Source organism: Salvelinus namaycush, chromosome 7 (genome assembly GCF_016432855.1).
Source record: "Salvelinus namaycush isolate Seneca chromosome 7, SaNama_1.0, whole genome shotgun sequence".
Classification (NCBI taxonomy): Eukaryota; Metazoa; Chordata; class Actinopteri; order Salmoniformes; family Salmonidae; genus Salvelinus; species Salvelinus namaycush.
Genome location: NC_052313.1, coordinates 39,701,802 through 39,716,347, shown reverse-complemented (window position 1 = coordinate 39,716,347; position 14,546 = coordinate 39,701,802). Strand labels below are relative to the sequence as shown.

The 14,546-nt window shown below is 48.1% G+C and overlaps 1 pseudogene; it reads right to left on the bottom strand.

Annotated features, from left to right (window-relative positions):
* Nucleotides 1-214: 214 nt before the first annotated feature.
* The window catches only part of LOC120050716, a 75,772-nt pseudogene continuing 61,440 nt past the window's right edge, over nucleotides 215-14,546 (bottom strand).

Genomic DNA, 14,546 nt, shown 5'->3' with positions numbered 1-14,546 from the left:
CGAGGCGCAGGGCGATCCGGATGGAGGCGATGGAATTCCCTTAGTAGATTTGGATCCAATATATCCCCCACCGGGACCCAGCACCTCTCCTCCGGCCCGTACCCCTCCCAGTCCACGAGGTACTGCAGGCCCCTCACCCGGCGTCTGGAATCCAGTATGGACTTTATCGCGTACGCCGGGGACCCCTCTATATCCAGAGGGGGCGGAGGGACCTCCGGAACCTCACCTTCCTGCATGGGACCAGCTACCACCGGCCTGAGGAGAGACACATGAAACGAGGGGTTAATACGATAATACGAAGGAAGTAACAATCGATAACACACCTCGTTTATTCTCCTCAGGACTTTAAATGGCCCTACACACTGCGGACCCAGCTTCCGGCAGGGCAGGCGGAGGGGCAGGTTTCGGGTCGAGAGCCAGACCCTGTCCCCCGGTGCAAACACGGGGGCCTCACTGCGGTGACGGTCAGCGCTCTTCTTCTGCCGTCCACTCGCCTGACGCAAAGACTCCTGGATGGCTCTCCAGGTCTCCTTAGAGCGCTGCACCCACTCCTCCACCGCAGGAGCTTCGGTCTGGCTCTGATGCCATGGTGCCAGAACCGGCTGGTACCCCAACACACACTCAAATGGTGACATGTTGGTAGAGGAGTGGCTCAGTGAGTTCTGGGCAATCTCTGCCCAGGGGATGTATCTTGACCACTCCCCTGGCCGGTCCTGGCAATACGACCGCAGAAACCTACCCACCTCCTGGTTCACTCTCTCCACCTGCCCATTACTCTCCGGGTGATACCCCGAGGTCAGGCTGACCGAGACCCCCAGATGTTCCATAAACGCCTTCCATACTCTGGACGTGAACTGGGGACCCCGATCAGAAACGATATCCTCGGGCACCCCGTAGTGCCGGAAGACATGGGTAAATAGTGCCTCCGCAGTCTGCAGGGCCGTAGGGAGACCGGGCAACGGGATAAGACGGCAGGACTTAGAGAACCGATCCACAACGACCAGGATAGTGGTGTTCCCCTGAGACAAGGGAAGATCAGTAAGAAAATCCACCGATAGATGGGACCACGGCCGTTGTGGAACGGGGAGGGGTTGTAATTTCCCTCGTGGCAAATGTCTAGGAGCCTTACTCTGGGCGCACACCGAACAGGAGGAGACATAGAATCGCACGTCTCTCACCAAGGTAGGCCACCAGTACTTCCCTCTAATACTTCGCACCGTCCTTGAAATACCCGGGTGACCTGACGAGGGTAGACTATGAGCCCATCGAATCAATTGATCACGAACAGCGAGCGGCACATACCTACGACCCTCCGGGCACTGTGGAGGCGCAGGTTCCGCCCTTAGTGCCCACTCGATGTCCGCGTCCACCTCCCATACTACCGGTGCTACCAGCTTAGCCGCCGGAATGATGGGAGTAGGATCGATGGACCTGTCATCCGTGTCGTATAGTCGGGACAGCGCGTCAGCCTTAGTATTGAGGGAACCTGGTCGATACGAAATCGTAAACCGAAATCGGGTAAAGAACATGGCCCACCTTGCCTGACGAGGATTCAGTCTCCTAGCTGATCGGATATACTCCAGATTCTGGTGGTCGGTCCAGATGAGAAAAGGGTGCTTAGCCCCCTCAAGCCAGTGTCTCCACACCTTCAGAGCCTTGACCATGGCCAACAACTCCCTATCCCCCACATCATAATTCCGCTCCGCTGGCCCGAGCTTCTTCGAAAAAAAAGCACAGGGGCGGAGCTTCGGTGGCGTACCCGAGCGCTGGGAGAGCACAGCCCCGACCCCAGCCTCGGATGCGTCCACCTCAACTATGAACGCCAAAGAGGGGTCAGGATGCGCCAACACTGGCGCGTCGGTGAACAGTGCCTTCAAACGACAGAAAGATCTCTCCGCCTCTGCGGACCACTGCAAGCGCACCGGGCCCCCCTTCAGCAGTGAGGTAATAGGGGCCGCCACCTGACCAAAACCCCGGATAAACCTCCGGTAGTAATTGGCAAACCCTAAGAACCGCTGCACCTCCTTTACCGTGGTCGGAGTCGGCCAATTACGCACGGCTTTTACGCGGTCATCCTCCATTACCATCCCCGAGGTGGAAATGCGATAACCCAGGAAGGAAACGGCTCGTTTGGAAAACTCACATTTCTCTGCCTTCACGTACAGGTCATGCTCCAGCAATCGCCCAAGAACCTTGCGCACCAGAGACACATGCTCGGCGCGTGTAGCGGAGTAGATCAAGATGTCGTCAATATACACCACTACACCCTGTCCGTGCAGGTCTCTGAGAATCTCATCAACGAAGGATTGAAAGATGGCTGGAGCATTCTTCAACCCATACGGCATGACGAGGTACTCATAATGGCCAGATGTGGTACTAAACGCGGTTTTCCACTCATCTCCCTCCCGAATACTCACCAGATTATATGCGCTCCTGAGGTCCAATTTTGTGAAGAATCGCGCCCCGTGAAATGATTCCACCGCCGTAGCGATGAGAGGTAGTGGGTAACTAAAACCCACAGTGATGGAATTTAGACCTCGATAATCAATACACGGACGTAAACCACCCTCCTTTTTCTTCACAAAAAAGAAACTCGAGGAGGCGGGTGACATGGAGGGCCGAATGTACCCCTGTCCCAGAGCCTCCGTGATGTATGTCTCCATAGCCAACGTCTCCTCCTGGGACAACGGATACACGTGACTCCTGGGAAGTGCAGCGTTTACCTGGAGGTTTATCACGCAATCCCCCTGCCGATGGGGTGGTAATTGGGTCGCCTTCCTTTTACTGAAGGCGATAGCCAAATCGGCATACTCAGCAGGAATGCGCACGGTGGAAACCTGGTCTGGACTCTCCACCGTTGTCGCACCGATGGAAACTCCTAAACACTCATCAGACCACCCCTGGAGAGCTCCCTGTCTCCACGAAATCGTAGGATTGTGAATAGCCAGCCAGGGAATCCCTAACACCACCGGGAAAGCAGGTGAATCAATAAGGAACAGACTAATCCGCTCCTTATGATTTCCCTGCGTCATCATATCCAGAGGTATCGTGGCCTCCCTGACCAGCCCTGACCCTAATGGTCGACTATCTAAGGAGTGCACGGGGAAAGGGGGGTCTACCTTAACGAGCGGAATCCTCAACCTCTTAGCGAGTCCGCGATCAATAAAATTCCCCGCTGCGCCTGAATCGACTAGCGCCTTATGCTGGAGAGATGGGAAAAACCTTAGAAAATAGATTAACAAAAACATGTGACCAACAGGAAGCTCTGGGAGAGTGTGGTGCTGACTCACCTGAGGTGACCGAGGAGTGTTCTGCCTGCCCTCTCGAATCCCAGATGGACTCCTCCAGCACCGACCGGAAGTGTGCCCTCTCCGGCCACAATGGGTGCAGGAGGAGCCTCCTCCTCCGGTCTCCCTAGACGCAGCCCCTCCTAGCTCCATAGGAATGGGAGCGGGGGGGGCAGGAGGTGGAACTGACAGGACCCTCTCAGAACGTCCGCGAGCAGCCAGCAGATGGTCTAGCCGGATTGACATGTCGATCAGCTCATCCAAGCTGAGCGTAGCGTCCCGACAAGCCAGCTCTCTGCGGACGTCCTCCCTTAGGCTACACCTGTATTGGTCTATCAGGGCCCTGTCGTTCCACCCTGCTCCAGCAGCCAAAGTACGGAAATCCAGCGCAAAATCCTGCGCGTTCCTCGTCCCCTGCCGGAGATGGAACAACCTCTCACCCGCCGCTCTGCCATCCGGGGAATGATCAAACACAGCCCGGAAACGGCGGGTGAACTCCAGGTAGTGACCCCTCGCTGAATCGGGTCCATTCCATACGGCGTTGGCCCACTCCAGGGCCCTACCCGACAGGCAGGAAACGAGGACACTCACGCTCTCCTCGTCCGAGGGAGCAGGCCGAATGGTGGCCAGGTAGAGATCAAGTTGGAGTAGAAATCCCTGGCAACCGGCCGCTGCTCCATCGTACTCCCTCGGAGGCGTGATGCGCAGGACGCTGGCACTGGCTCCCGCTGGAGGAGATGGTAATGTTGCTGGTGGGAGGGTAGGTGGGGTAGTAGGGAGACCACTCCTCTCCCAACGATCTATCCTCTCCATCATCTGATCCATTGCCGAACCAATGCGATGTAGGATGGACGTATGATGCAGGACTCTCTCCTCCATCGTGGGGAGAGGGGTGGTCGCTGCTCCTGCTGACTCCATCAGTTAGGTGCGGGCTTCTGTAACGTCAGGTGAATGATGGGTGTAGAGTCAAGCGCAGAGAGAGCAAAAGTATACGGGGACAAAATGCTTTAATGTCCACAGCATAAAACAGGAACAGGTACAAAAGGGTGACGCCAAACACAGGCGCAAAACAACCCACAGACCACTGTTTAAATTAAGCTGGACAGCGAAAATCCCACAATCCAATAATCCACTCACGACGTAAAACATGAACACACAAAATAAGCCCGCACAAACACTAGCGGGCGAAACTAACCTAAATAGAACCCCTCCCAAAACCCTAACAAGAAACAGGTGAAAACAATTAGACAGACATAAACGAAAAGGAAAAAGGGATCGGTGGCAGCTAGTAGACCGGCGACGACGACCGCCGAGTGCCACCCGAACGGGAAGGGGAGTCACCTTCGGTAATATTCGTGACAACCAGAGCCTGTATTCACAAATCATCAGTAGAAGTGCTGAGCTAGAAACAGATATCCCCTCAATCATTTGGATGCAAAAGGAAAAAAATGATCCTAGACAGCACACTTTATGAATATGGGCCCTAAAGTGTTTTTGCCCTCCAGGCATGGAGTTGAATCACATGTCGCTCTCAAGCTTCCGAAGGGACACTCTCAACCAAAACATGGTTCTCTGAGCTACTGATTATTCCCCCAATGGCCTTCACAGACAGAAAGACATACACATCCCTGGATTAATTCACATATCCATACTGAACCGTGGTGTTTGGTGTGTGCGGTTGCCTGTCAGCTCCCTGCTGAGTCCAATCTGATGTCTGTGTTTAGCTCATTAGGGACAGGGGCTTGTCTTAATTCTTGTCACTGGCTCTTCTCATTACAGCCCCGAGGGGGACATGGTGTGAATGGCAACCCTGATGGAAGACCGAGGACACACTCAAATCACCCGATGATCACTGCACTGCTGCTGGGTTGCCAGATTGGAGGGGAATTATCACAGAATATAATCGCATTTTAACCTTGTCACTTTGCAGCTGACGCAGGTGCATGGGTTAAGTCCTAGGCCATATTTTTCAAGCATTTCGGGGGTAGGATCACTTTTGCCTTCACATTATGGACAGGGAGGACCTGATCCTAGATCAGCAAACTACTCTGAGATGCTTGATAAATACGGGCTCTGGAAAGCAAGCTAATGCTAGTCAACTTTGCACCAGTGACACTTAATACCTTCGAATATGAGAGTGCAGCCTACATCAGCCTACTCCAGATTACATCTCCAGACTATAAAAACAGCTCTAGGAATAAAAAAAGCTCACTTGGCATTCAAACATTTCTTTAAAGCCAACTAGCCTAGCATTGCTTCCCGTACAACCTGCAGACATTGAATCACTGTTAGAAGAATAGTAATATGAATGGGCGATATTATTGCCCATTCTTAGCATGGTGCTGGCAGTAGTATCTATTTCACAGACACGGGCAGTCTGGCCCTCCATGAGAGAAGTGAGCTGGGTGGCTCGTCCCGCTCTTTCACACAGTATTGTGTGTGTGATGGAGACCCACAGATGGCCTGATCATTATGTGTCCATAAATTAGACCACCTCTCTCTCTTCTTCTGTGAGACAGAGAGAGACAGAGAGACAGAGAGCGAGACAGAGAGACAGAGAGAGAGAGAGACAGAGAGAGAGACATAGACAGAGAGAGAGAGACAGAGAGACAGAGAGCGACAGAGAGACAGAGACAGAGAGAGACAGAGACAGAGAGAGACAGAGAGAGACAGAGACAGAGAGAGACAGAGAGAGAGACAGAGAGAGAGAGACAGAGAGAGAGAGACAGCGAGACAGAGAGACAGAGAGCGAGACAGAGAGACAGAGAGAGAGAGACAGAGACAGAGACAGAGAGAGAGAGACATAGACAGAGAGAGAGACAGACACAGAGAGAGAGAGACAGAGACAGAGAGCGACAGAGAGACAGAGAGAGACAGACAGAGAGAGAGACAGAGAGAGAGAGACAGACAGAGAGAGAGACAGAGAGAGAGAGACAGAGAGAGAGAGACAGAGAGAGAGAGACAGAGAGAGAGAGACAGAGAGACAGAGAGAGCGAGAGAGAGAGACAGAGACACAAATCGATATAAAACATTAGGAACACCTTTCTAATATTGAGACCCACTCCCTTTTTCCTTCAGAACAGCCTCAATTCGTCTGGGCATGAACTCTACAAGGTGTCGAAAGCATCCGAAAGGGATGCTTGACCATGTAGACTCCAATGCTCCCCACAGTTGTGTTGAGTTGGCTGGACGGCCTTTGGCTGGTGGACCATTCTTGATACACACGTGAAAAACCCAGCAGTAGCCTTGGGCGGTATGCAGATTTTCATATCATCATACAGTCCTCTAATTCTGGGTTTTACGGTATTACTGGCATAGCACACAATGGGGCACTAAAAACACAAGAAAAGCCCGTTGGGCTTCTATTACCAGAATGCTAACAAAATTTGAAAAAACGAATAGTCAAAAATTACAGACGCTGGTAGCTAAATGCTAATGAGCGAAAACGAACAAGGTAATTGCAAATACAGGCAAATCCAGATCATAAAGTTATACAAGCATAGCTAGTAGCTACTGAAAGTCATTTTCGGTGAGTGTAGACATTTACAAGTGAAAGTTAACAAGAAAAAATTGTGCAAATGACCAGCTGTGATGCATTATTTTCTGAAGGAAGAGCAGCATGGGTACATGGAGCAAATGGGAGAAGAATGGATGGCAGAAAGCCACAAGATATCTGATGGCAAACATTTAGTAGTGAATTGGATACAAACACATGACTGGCTCAACTGTTCTGGGGAACAACGGTAAGCTTCATAATGTACACATATTTTAAAGGTATTGAAAAACCATCCCGTGTCTTTTCCCAAATACCCCGGTATACAGTATACTGCCCAAGCCTACCTAGCAGCATTGAGGTTCTTGACACATTCGAACCGGTGTGCCTGGCACCTACTACCATTCCCTGTTCAAAGAGACTTAAATATTTTTGACTTGCCGATTCACCCTCTGAATGGCACACATACACAATCTATGTATCAAAGCTTAAAAATCATTCTTTCACTGGTCTCCTCCCCTTCATCTAGACTGATTGAAGTGGATTTTACAAGTGACATAAATAAGGGATCATAGCTTTCAAGTTTTTTGACTTAAGTACTTTACACCACTGACACTCAGTATGTACCTGCCATGGGGAAGGTACAAACCCATTTCCCCTCCATCATCATTTTTCGCTCCTTCATTTCCATAATCTCTCCCTTTCCTCACCATTTCTTTTCCCAAGACAATCAGGTTGTGGAGATCTGAATTGGTGGTCAGATTTGAAGTCAGATTTGTTTTAAGACAACAACAAAAATGTATCGAGCGAGACTCTTCGGAGCTGGATTCTATCTAGCTGTGTAAATTAGTCCTTATATCAAATCATGTTTATTCAGAAATACAGATGTAATTTCTCATTGTCATTTCCTGTTCCCATTTGATGCTGAGATACCTGACAGTCCCACAAGCTAGAGAAACACAGGAAGATGGCCGCCACTCTGTGTGGGAAAGCTCATTGGGAGCCACCCACAGCCGCACAAAGAGTGGGAGATCTAATTTAAAACACACTACACCTACATCATAGCACTGGCTGCATTACTTTCACATAATGGTGTAAGATGGATGCTCCGGGTTACTGGGTCATTGGTGTCACGGTTTAATGTGGTCCTACTGTCACAAGGGGCCAAACGGAACCATTATTAGCATAGCACTGTCATCATTAGTCTGCCTTTGCCGGTGTGCCAGAGTCACCAGAATGTATCCTGGGTCTGCGACGGTGACACTCCTCCTGAGCGGAAATGAAAAAACTAGAACCAATATCCCCAAAATGTCCAAGTATGACAAGACAAAAGACTGTCCGGTTGAGTACCAGTGAAAATATGCTTTTTTTGAAAGGCGCCTTTACTCATCATCTTAATCACGTCTTCCAGAAGCTTCTCCGTGCTCATTACATGACATTCTGAGGAAGTGGGTGAGAGAAGGACGGGGGGGAAGAGTAAAATAAAAGGATTGTGTCTTCTTTCTAATGAGGTTCAAAACACAGTGAGATCACAGACAGCCCGGGTGATGTAACTGCCCTGCGACCTGTGGAATTGGCTCCCTAGGGAGGGAGGGAGGGCGGGAAGGAGGGTAAAAAGAGGGAGAAACAGAGACGGAGGCAGAGAGAGTGAGAGAGAGAGGGAGGGAAATAGAGAGAGTAAGAGAAGAAACATACTGTGGCCTATTAACCAGTATGTGTGCTAGCTACACTATATAACAGCTTTTACCTATGTGTGCTAGACTCATTTCCTCCATTATCATCTCCGTGGTTGGCAGCTCAGGAAATGAAGCTGCTTTTATTTTTTTACAGTGTGACAACAAGCAGAGAGCAGGGAGTGGTGAATAAACAGGCTTCCTTCAGAGCTGGTGGACGGAGCCAGTGGGACGCTGGTTACTGGTGAGCACTATCGAGTAGCTAAACAGGCATTCAGTCCAAGCAGGCGTTCAGTCGGCAAGAGTGATGTGTCAGGAGACAGTTTACAGTCTGTCTGTCGGTCTGTCAGGGGAGTTCATTGATGGCGTCTGTCTTTTATGATGGAAATGAATGAGGCTAATAGCTGAGATGGTGCGTCTGGTGTTATATATGCAATAGGCGCACACTGCGGGCACCCGCACACTTCCAGTTGCACGCGCACGCACACAAAACCTCTGACATTGTTCCAGGTGGGTAGGCCTGACCTCTTAGGCCAGCTGAAGCACCACACACACACACACACACACACACACACACACACACACACACACACACACACACACACACACACACACACACACACACACACACACACAGATGATACACTCATTCCTACACATTCCACAGGACAAGGAGTTGATCGCCCATAATGCCAGCTAAATATGCATCTGCCTTTGAGTACCAAAATAACAAGCTGGGAGAGAAAGAGCGAGAACTACAATGAGAGAGAGAGAGAGAGTGAGAGAGCACATGGAGAATGAACGAGAGGATGAGAGAGAAAATGAGAATGAGAGAGGGAGGGAGGGATAAGCCAAAGCTCCCATGAAAGTATGGTACGGTTGGAGCTTAGAAATATATAGAGAGAACAGTGAGGCTTCCAGAGGCGGCGAGAGAGATAGAGAGAGAACACTTAATCTCACAGCCTATAAATGTTATCACGGTAATTAGATTGCTGTGTGTATTTTCTACCGGTACCTCGGTGGAGTTGGAAGTTTTGGAAGCCGGAGAGACAAGTAGGGATAAGTTCAATTAACAACTACAGTTGAAGTCGGAAGTTAACATACACCTTAGCCAAATACATTTAAACTCAGTTTTTCACAATTCCTGACATTTAATCCTAGAAAAATATTCCCTGATTTAGGTCAGTAAGGATCACCACTTTATTTCAAGAATGTGAAATGTCAGAATAATACTAGCGAGAATTATTTATTTCAGCTTTTATTTCTTTCATCACATTCCCAGTGGGTCAGAAGTTTACATGCACTCAATTAGCATTTGGTAGCATTGCCTTTAAATTGTTTAAATTGGGTCAAATGTTTTGGGAAGCCTTACACAAGTTTCCCACAATAAGTTGGGTGAATTTTGGCCCATTCCTCCTGACAGAGCTGGTGTAACTGAGTCAGGTTTGTAGGCCTCCTTGCTCGCACACGCTTTTCAGTTCTGCCCACTAATTTTCTATAGGACTGAGGTCAGGGCTTTGTGATGGGCACTCAAATACCTTGACCTTGTTGTCCTTAAGCCATTTTTCCACATCTTTGGAAGTATGCTTGGGGGTCATTGTCCATTTGGAAGACCCATTTGAGACCAAGCTTTCATTTCCTGACTGATGTCTTGAGATGTTGCTTTAATATATCCACATAATTTTCCTCCTTCATGGTGCCATCTATTTTGTGAAGTGCACCAGTCCCTCCTGCAGCAAAGCATGATGCTGCCACCCCCGTGCTTCACGGTTGGGATGGTGTTCTTCGGCTTGCAAGCCTCCCCCTTTTTCCTCCAAACATAACGATGGTCATTATGGCCAAACAGTTCTATTTTTGTTTCATCAGACCAGAGGACATTTCTCCAAAAACTATATCGATAACCTTGCAGGTTATGTCGATATAAGACTCGTTTTACTGTGGATATAGATACTTTTGTACCTGTTTCCTCCAGCATCTTCACAAGGTCCTTTGCTTGTTTTGGGATTGATTTGCACTCTTTGCATTAAAGTACGTTCATCTCCAGGAGACAGAACGCGTCTCCTTCCTGAGCGGTATGACGGCTGCGTGGTCCCATGGTGTTGTTTATACTTGCGTACTTGTCACACCCTGGCCTTAGTTATCTTTGTTTTCATTATTATTTTAGTTAGGTCAGGGTGTGACATGGGGAAGTTTGTGTGTTTTTGTATTGTCTAGGGTGTTGTATGGTTTAGGGGGTTTAGTAGAGTGGATGGTTTAGTGTTCAGTGTAGGTGTCTAGGAAAGTCTATGGTTGCCTGAATTGGGTCTCAATTAGAGACAGCTGGTTATGGTTGTCTCTGATTGGGAGCCATATTTAAGGCAACCATAGGCTTTAGCTTTTTTGGTGGGTAATTGTCTATGTGTAGTGTTTGTGTCAGCACTATCTGGATTTATAGCTTCACGGTCGTCTGTTTGTTGTTTTGTTTCGTTGTCCTTCTTATAATAAAGAGAAGATGTATTTTTCACGCGCTGCGCCTTGGTCCTCTCTCTCTCCCTTTGACGATCGTGACAGTACTAGTGTCTGTACAGATGAACGTGGTACCGTCAAGCATTTGGAAATTGCTCCCAAGGATGAACCAGACCAGTCTTGGCTGATTTCTTTTGATTTTCCCATGATGTCAAGCAAAGAGGCACTGAGTTTGAAGGTAGGCCTTGAAATACATCCACAGGTACACCTCCAATTGACTCAAATGATGTCTAAAGCCATGACATCATTTTCTGGAATTTTCCAAGCTGTTTACAGGCACAGTCAACTTAGTGTATGTAAACTTCTGACGCACTGGAATTGTGATACAGTGAATTTTAAGTGAAATAATCTGTCTGTAAACAATTGTTGGGAAAATGACTTGTGTCATGCCCAAAGTTGTTGTCCTAACCGACTTGCCAAAACTATAGTTTGTTAATAAGAAATTTGCGGAGTGGTTGAAAAACGAGTTTTAATGACTCCAACCTAAGTGTATGTAAACCTCCGACTTCAATTGTACATAAAGAGGTGTGATGTAACAGGGGCTCTTTGGTGTTTTCTGGTACAGAACACTGGAATACTGCAGTAGTGTACATCACGCAGAGGACAGTTAAGAAGCTAGAAGACACGCACACAGAACTCTGCCACCCTCCACACTCTTCCTCACTATATCCCTCTCTACCTTCCTCTTCCCTTGATTGACAGCATGATAAACTAATCCCAGTTCCTTCCTGGCAGCAGAAAGCTACGCCCCTCTTCAATAATTAAAACAGAGTCTCTCGTCTCTCGTTATTCCCACTGGGCATAATTAAATCTATTTATCTTATTTCCTCCATATGCATACTGCAGCAGGCGGCGGCAATTTGGGCTAAATCACCTCCCATTAACGCTTCGTATTACGAGTTATACGACCAAATAGATCAAAACCACCCTCCCAGATGAATCTATTGCCGTTAGAACCGCCACTGCCTTCGAGCCAATTCGGATCATCGCAATAAAGACGGTGTTGAAGCGAGCTTTGAGTGAAATACCGTTTAGTTCAGCTGTAGGCCCAAAATGTATGGTGGTGTTATTGAATTATCAGTTTCTCGTTGGATGCATTGCGCATGCAAGCACACACACTGCGTGCACCCGCACACGTCCAGTTGCATTGACGTCCCAGGTGCATGGAAATCCAGCAGCACGCACAGACCAAATCAAGATATACAGGAACCTCCAACGCAAAGTCTACGAAATGAACACAACACAAAATATGATTACCAATATAGAGAGGCAGAATGGGGAATGGTAGAAGAACCGAGGAGAAAGTAGGGAGTAAGCAGAGTGAGTTGAGAGAGAGAGAGACCGAGAGACTTAAAGTGGGTAAGCGACAAGACGGAGAGAAAAATATGTTTTCAGGGTGTGAGGTCGGACTGGTGTGATAGATATAATGTTCTCAGGAGTGTCTTCATTAACGAGGGAAGAGTGTGTATGTGTGAAGTGAAAGGTGTATGGTGTGTCTGTGTGAGAAAAGTGAAAGGTGCGTGTGAGTGTGCATCTTTAAACAGTGTCTGGCCAGTCCCGGGTGTAATGCTGCGTCAATCAGACTGCTTAGCCGAGAGAGGAATGAGAGGAGAGAGGGAGGGGGGCACTCCCTCTCTGACAGCCACAGAGTGAGAGATGCATCTGTCACCCAAGGGCGGCACGTGAAATATGGGCTTTATTTTAATTGTTTGCGTTTCTGACTTCTGGCATATTTTAACGATTCATGCACAAAGCGCTAGCTCCAGGCAATTTGTCTTGTCTCCATTTTCCCCCATTTCTGTCAAAAACAAATGAATATTTAACAAGTCAGTTACACGTCTTATTTTTCACACTCATTTGTGGAGGGAGAGAGTGATCTTTGGCGTGTGTGTGTGCGTGCAAGTGAGTGATTATTTGTGTTTGTTTGTGTGTGCGTATGCGTTTATGTGTGTATATGTGCTCATGTGTGTTTGTGTATGTGTGTTTCTCCAAGCACTGTTTGAGCCAGTCACTATTCCAGCCGCGAGTCCAGGACAGCACACAGAACCCGTGATGAAGAGATACCGTAGGGTGAGAGTGACGGATCAAAGGTCCCAGTAGAACTACTCCATCCAGACTACTAAAGGTGTTGAGGATTCAGACACACCAGAACAATGACAAAGACCCTAACAAGTAGTGAGCAGTTGTAATGAAAGACAGAGGGGGGAAAGAGAGGACGTACGTGACAGAGAAAAGGAAAAGAGAGCGAGAGAGAGAGAGAGGAAAAAGGCAGCCGCACCATTGGCCAGCCAATAATTGCACTGCACTTTGATTTCAATACAGTCCAAGGAGGAAAACGAGAGAATAAGAAAGAAGTGTGACCCTCTAAATCCCCAACTCCCCCCTACAGACAGCATTCCTACTCCATGAAAAGGGCAGGGTTAGAGGTTAACGTGCTGTGACCACTCCTGCCCTTCTCCTTAGACCTCATAAGAGCCACTTAATCTTTTCCTGTGAGGGATGGTATGTCACACACACACACACACACAGACAGCCTAAGACGGACAGACGGCCGGCAGACACCTATCGATCACATTGAGCTTGACGACGGGACGGCGGCAATGGGAAGAGGTGTAATCGCTTCCCGGCGTATTTTGTTTCTGGATAAAGACAGAGTGAATGACCCAAAGCAATGAGATCAGATGACCAGTAGAAGGAGACAACTTCCTGATGGCTCAATGGGCTTTTTTCATTGGTCGATGAGCCTCCATGTTGCTGGATGAAGACAGAGTGAAGGACCTGAAGTGCTGTGGATCAGATGACCAGGAGACAACTTCCTGATAGCTCAATGGACTTCTTACATTGGTTGAAGAGGTCTTAATGAGCTTCTTTCATTGGTGGATCAGCCTCCATGAAGACAGAGGCCATGATCACGAGTATCAAAACTGTGATGCATCATGGCTGAATTGTGACTGATCTACAAATAATTTTGAGTAGTTATTTATGATGCAGGGAGATTCGTAGATCAGTCAGTCTCGACTGCAACGTCGAACTCAGCCAGTTAAGTGAAGGACCTGAAGTGCTGGAGATCAGATGACCAGGAGACAACTCGCCGATGGCTCAATGAGCTGCTTTCATTGGTCGATGATGAGCATCCGTCGTCTGAGGTTGACTGGTGTTTTCGTCTAGCCATATACATATGTCTGGAATATCCAGACGTCCATATATACGTATCCTGAAGCAATTTACCTTAATAGAGGTTGTCTTGTTATCCATCATCGTACATGCCAATATATTGCACTGAATCCGGGATTAGCAATACAAGGACTTGAACCCACTGCCCTTTGTTTGTCACGCCAAAGCCCAAGCCATTACACCAAGAGGTCCAAACCTCTTGATATAGATCAATGGTGTTGTACTAAGTAGAGGTCAACCGATTAATCGGAACGGCTGATTAATTAGGGCCGATTTCAAGTTTTCATAACAATCGGAAATCGGTATTTTTGGACACCGATTTGGCCGATTCTTTTCTTTTTATTTTTTTTATTTTTTTACAGCCTTTATTTAACTAGGCAAGTCAGTTAAGAACACATTCTTATTTTCAATGAC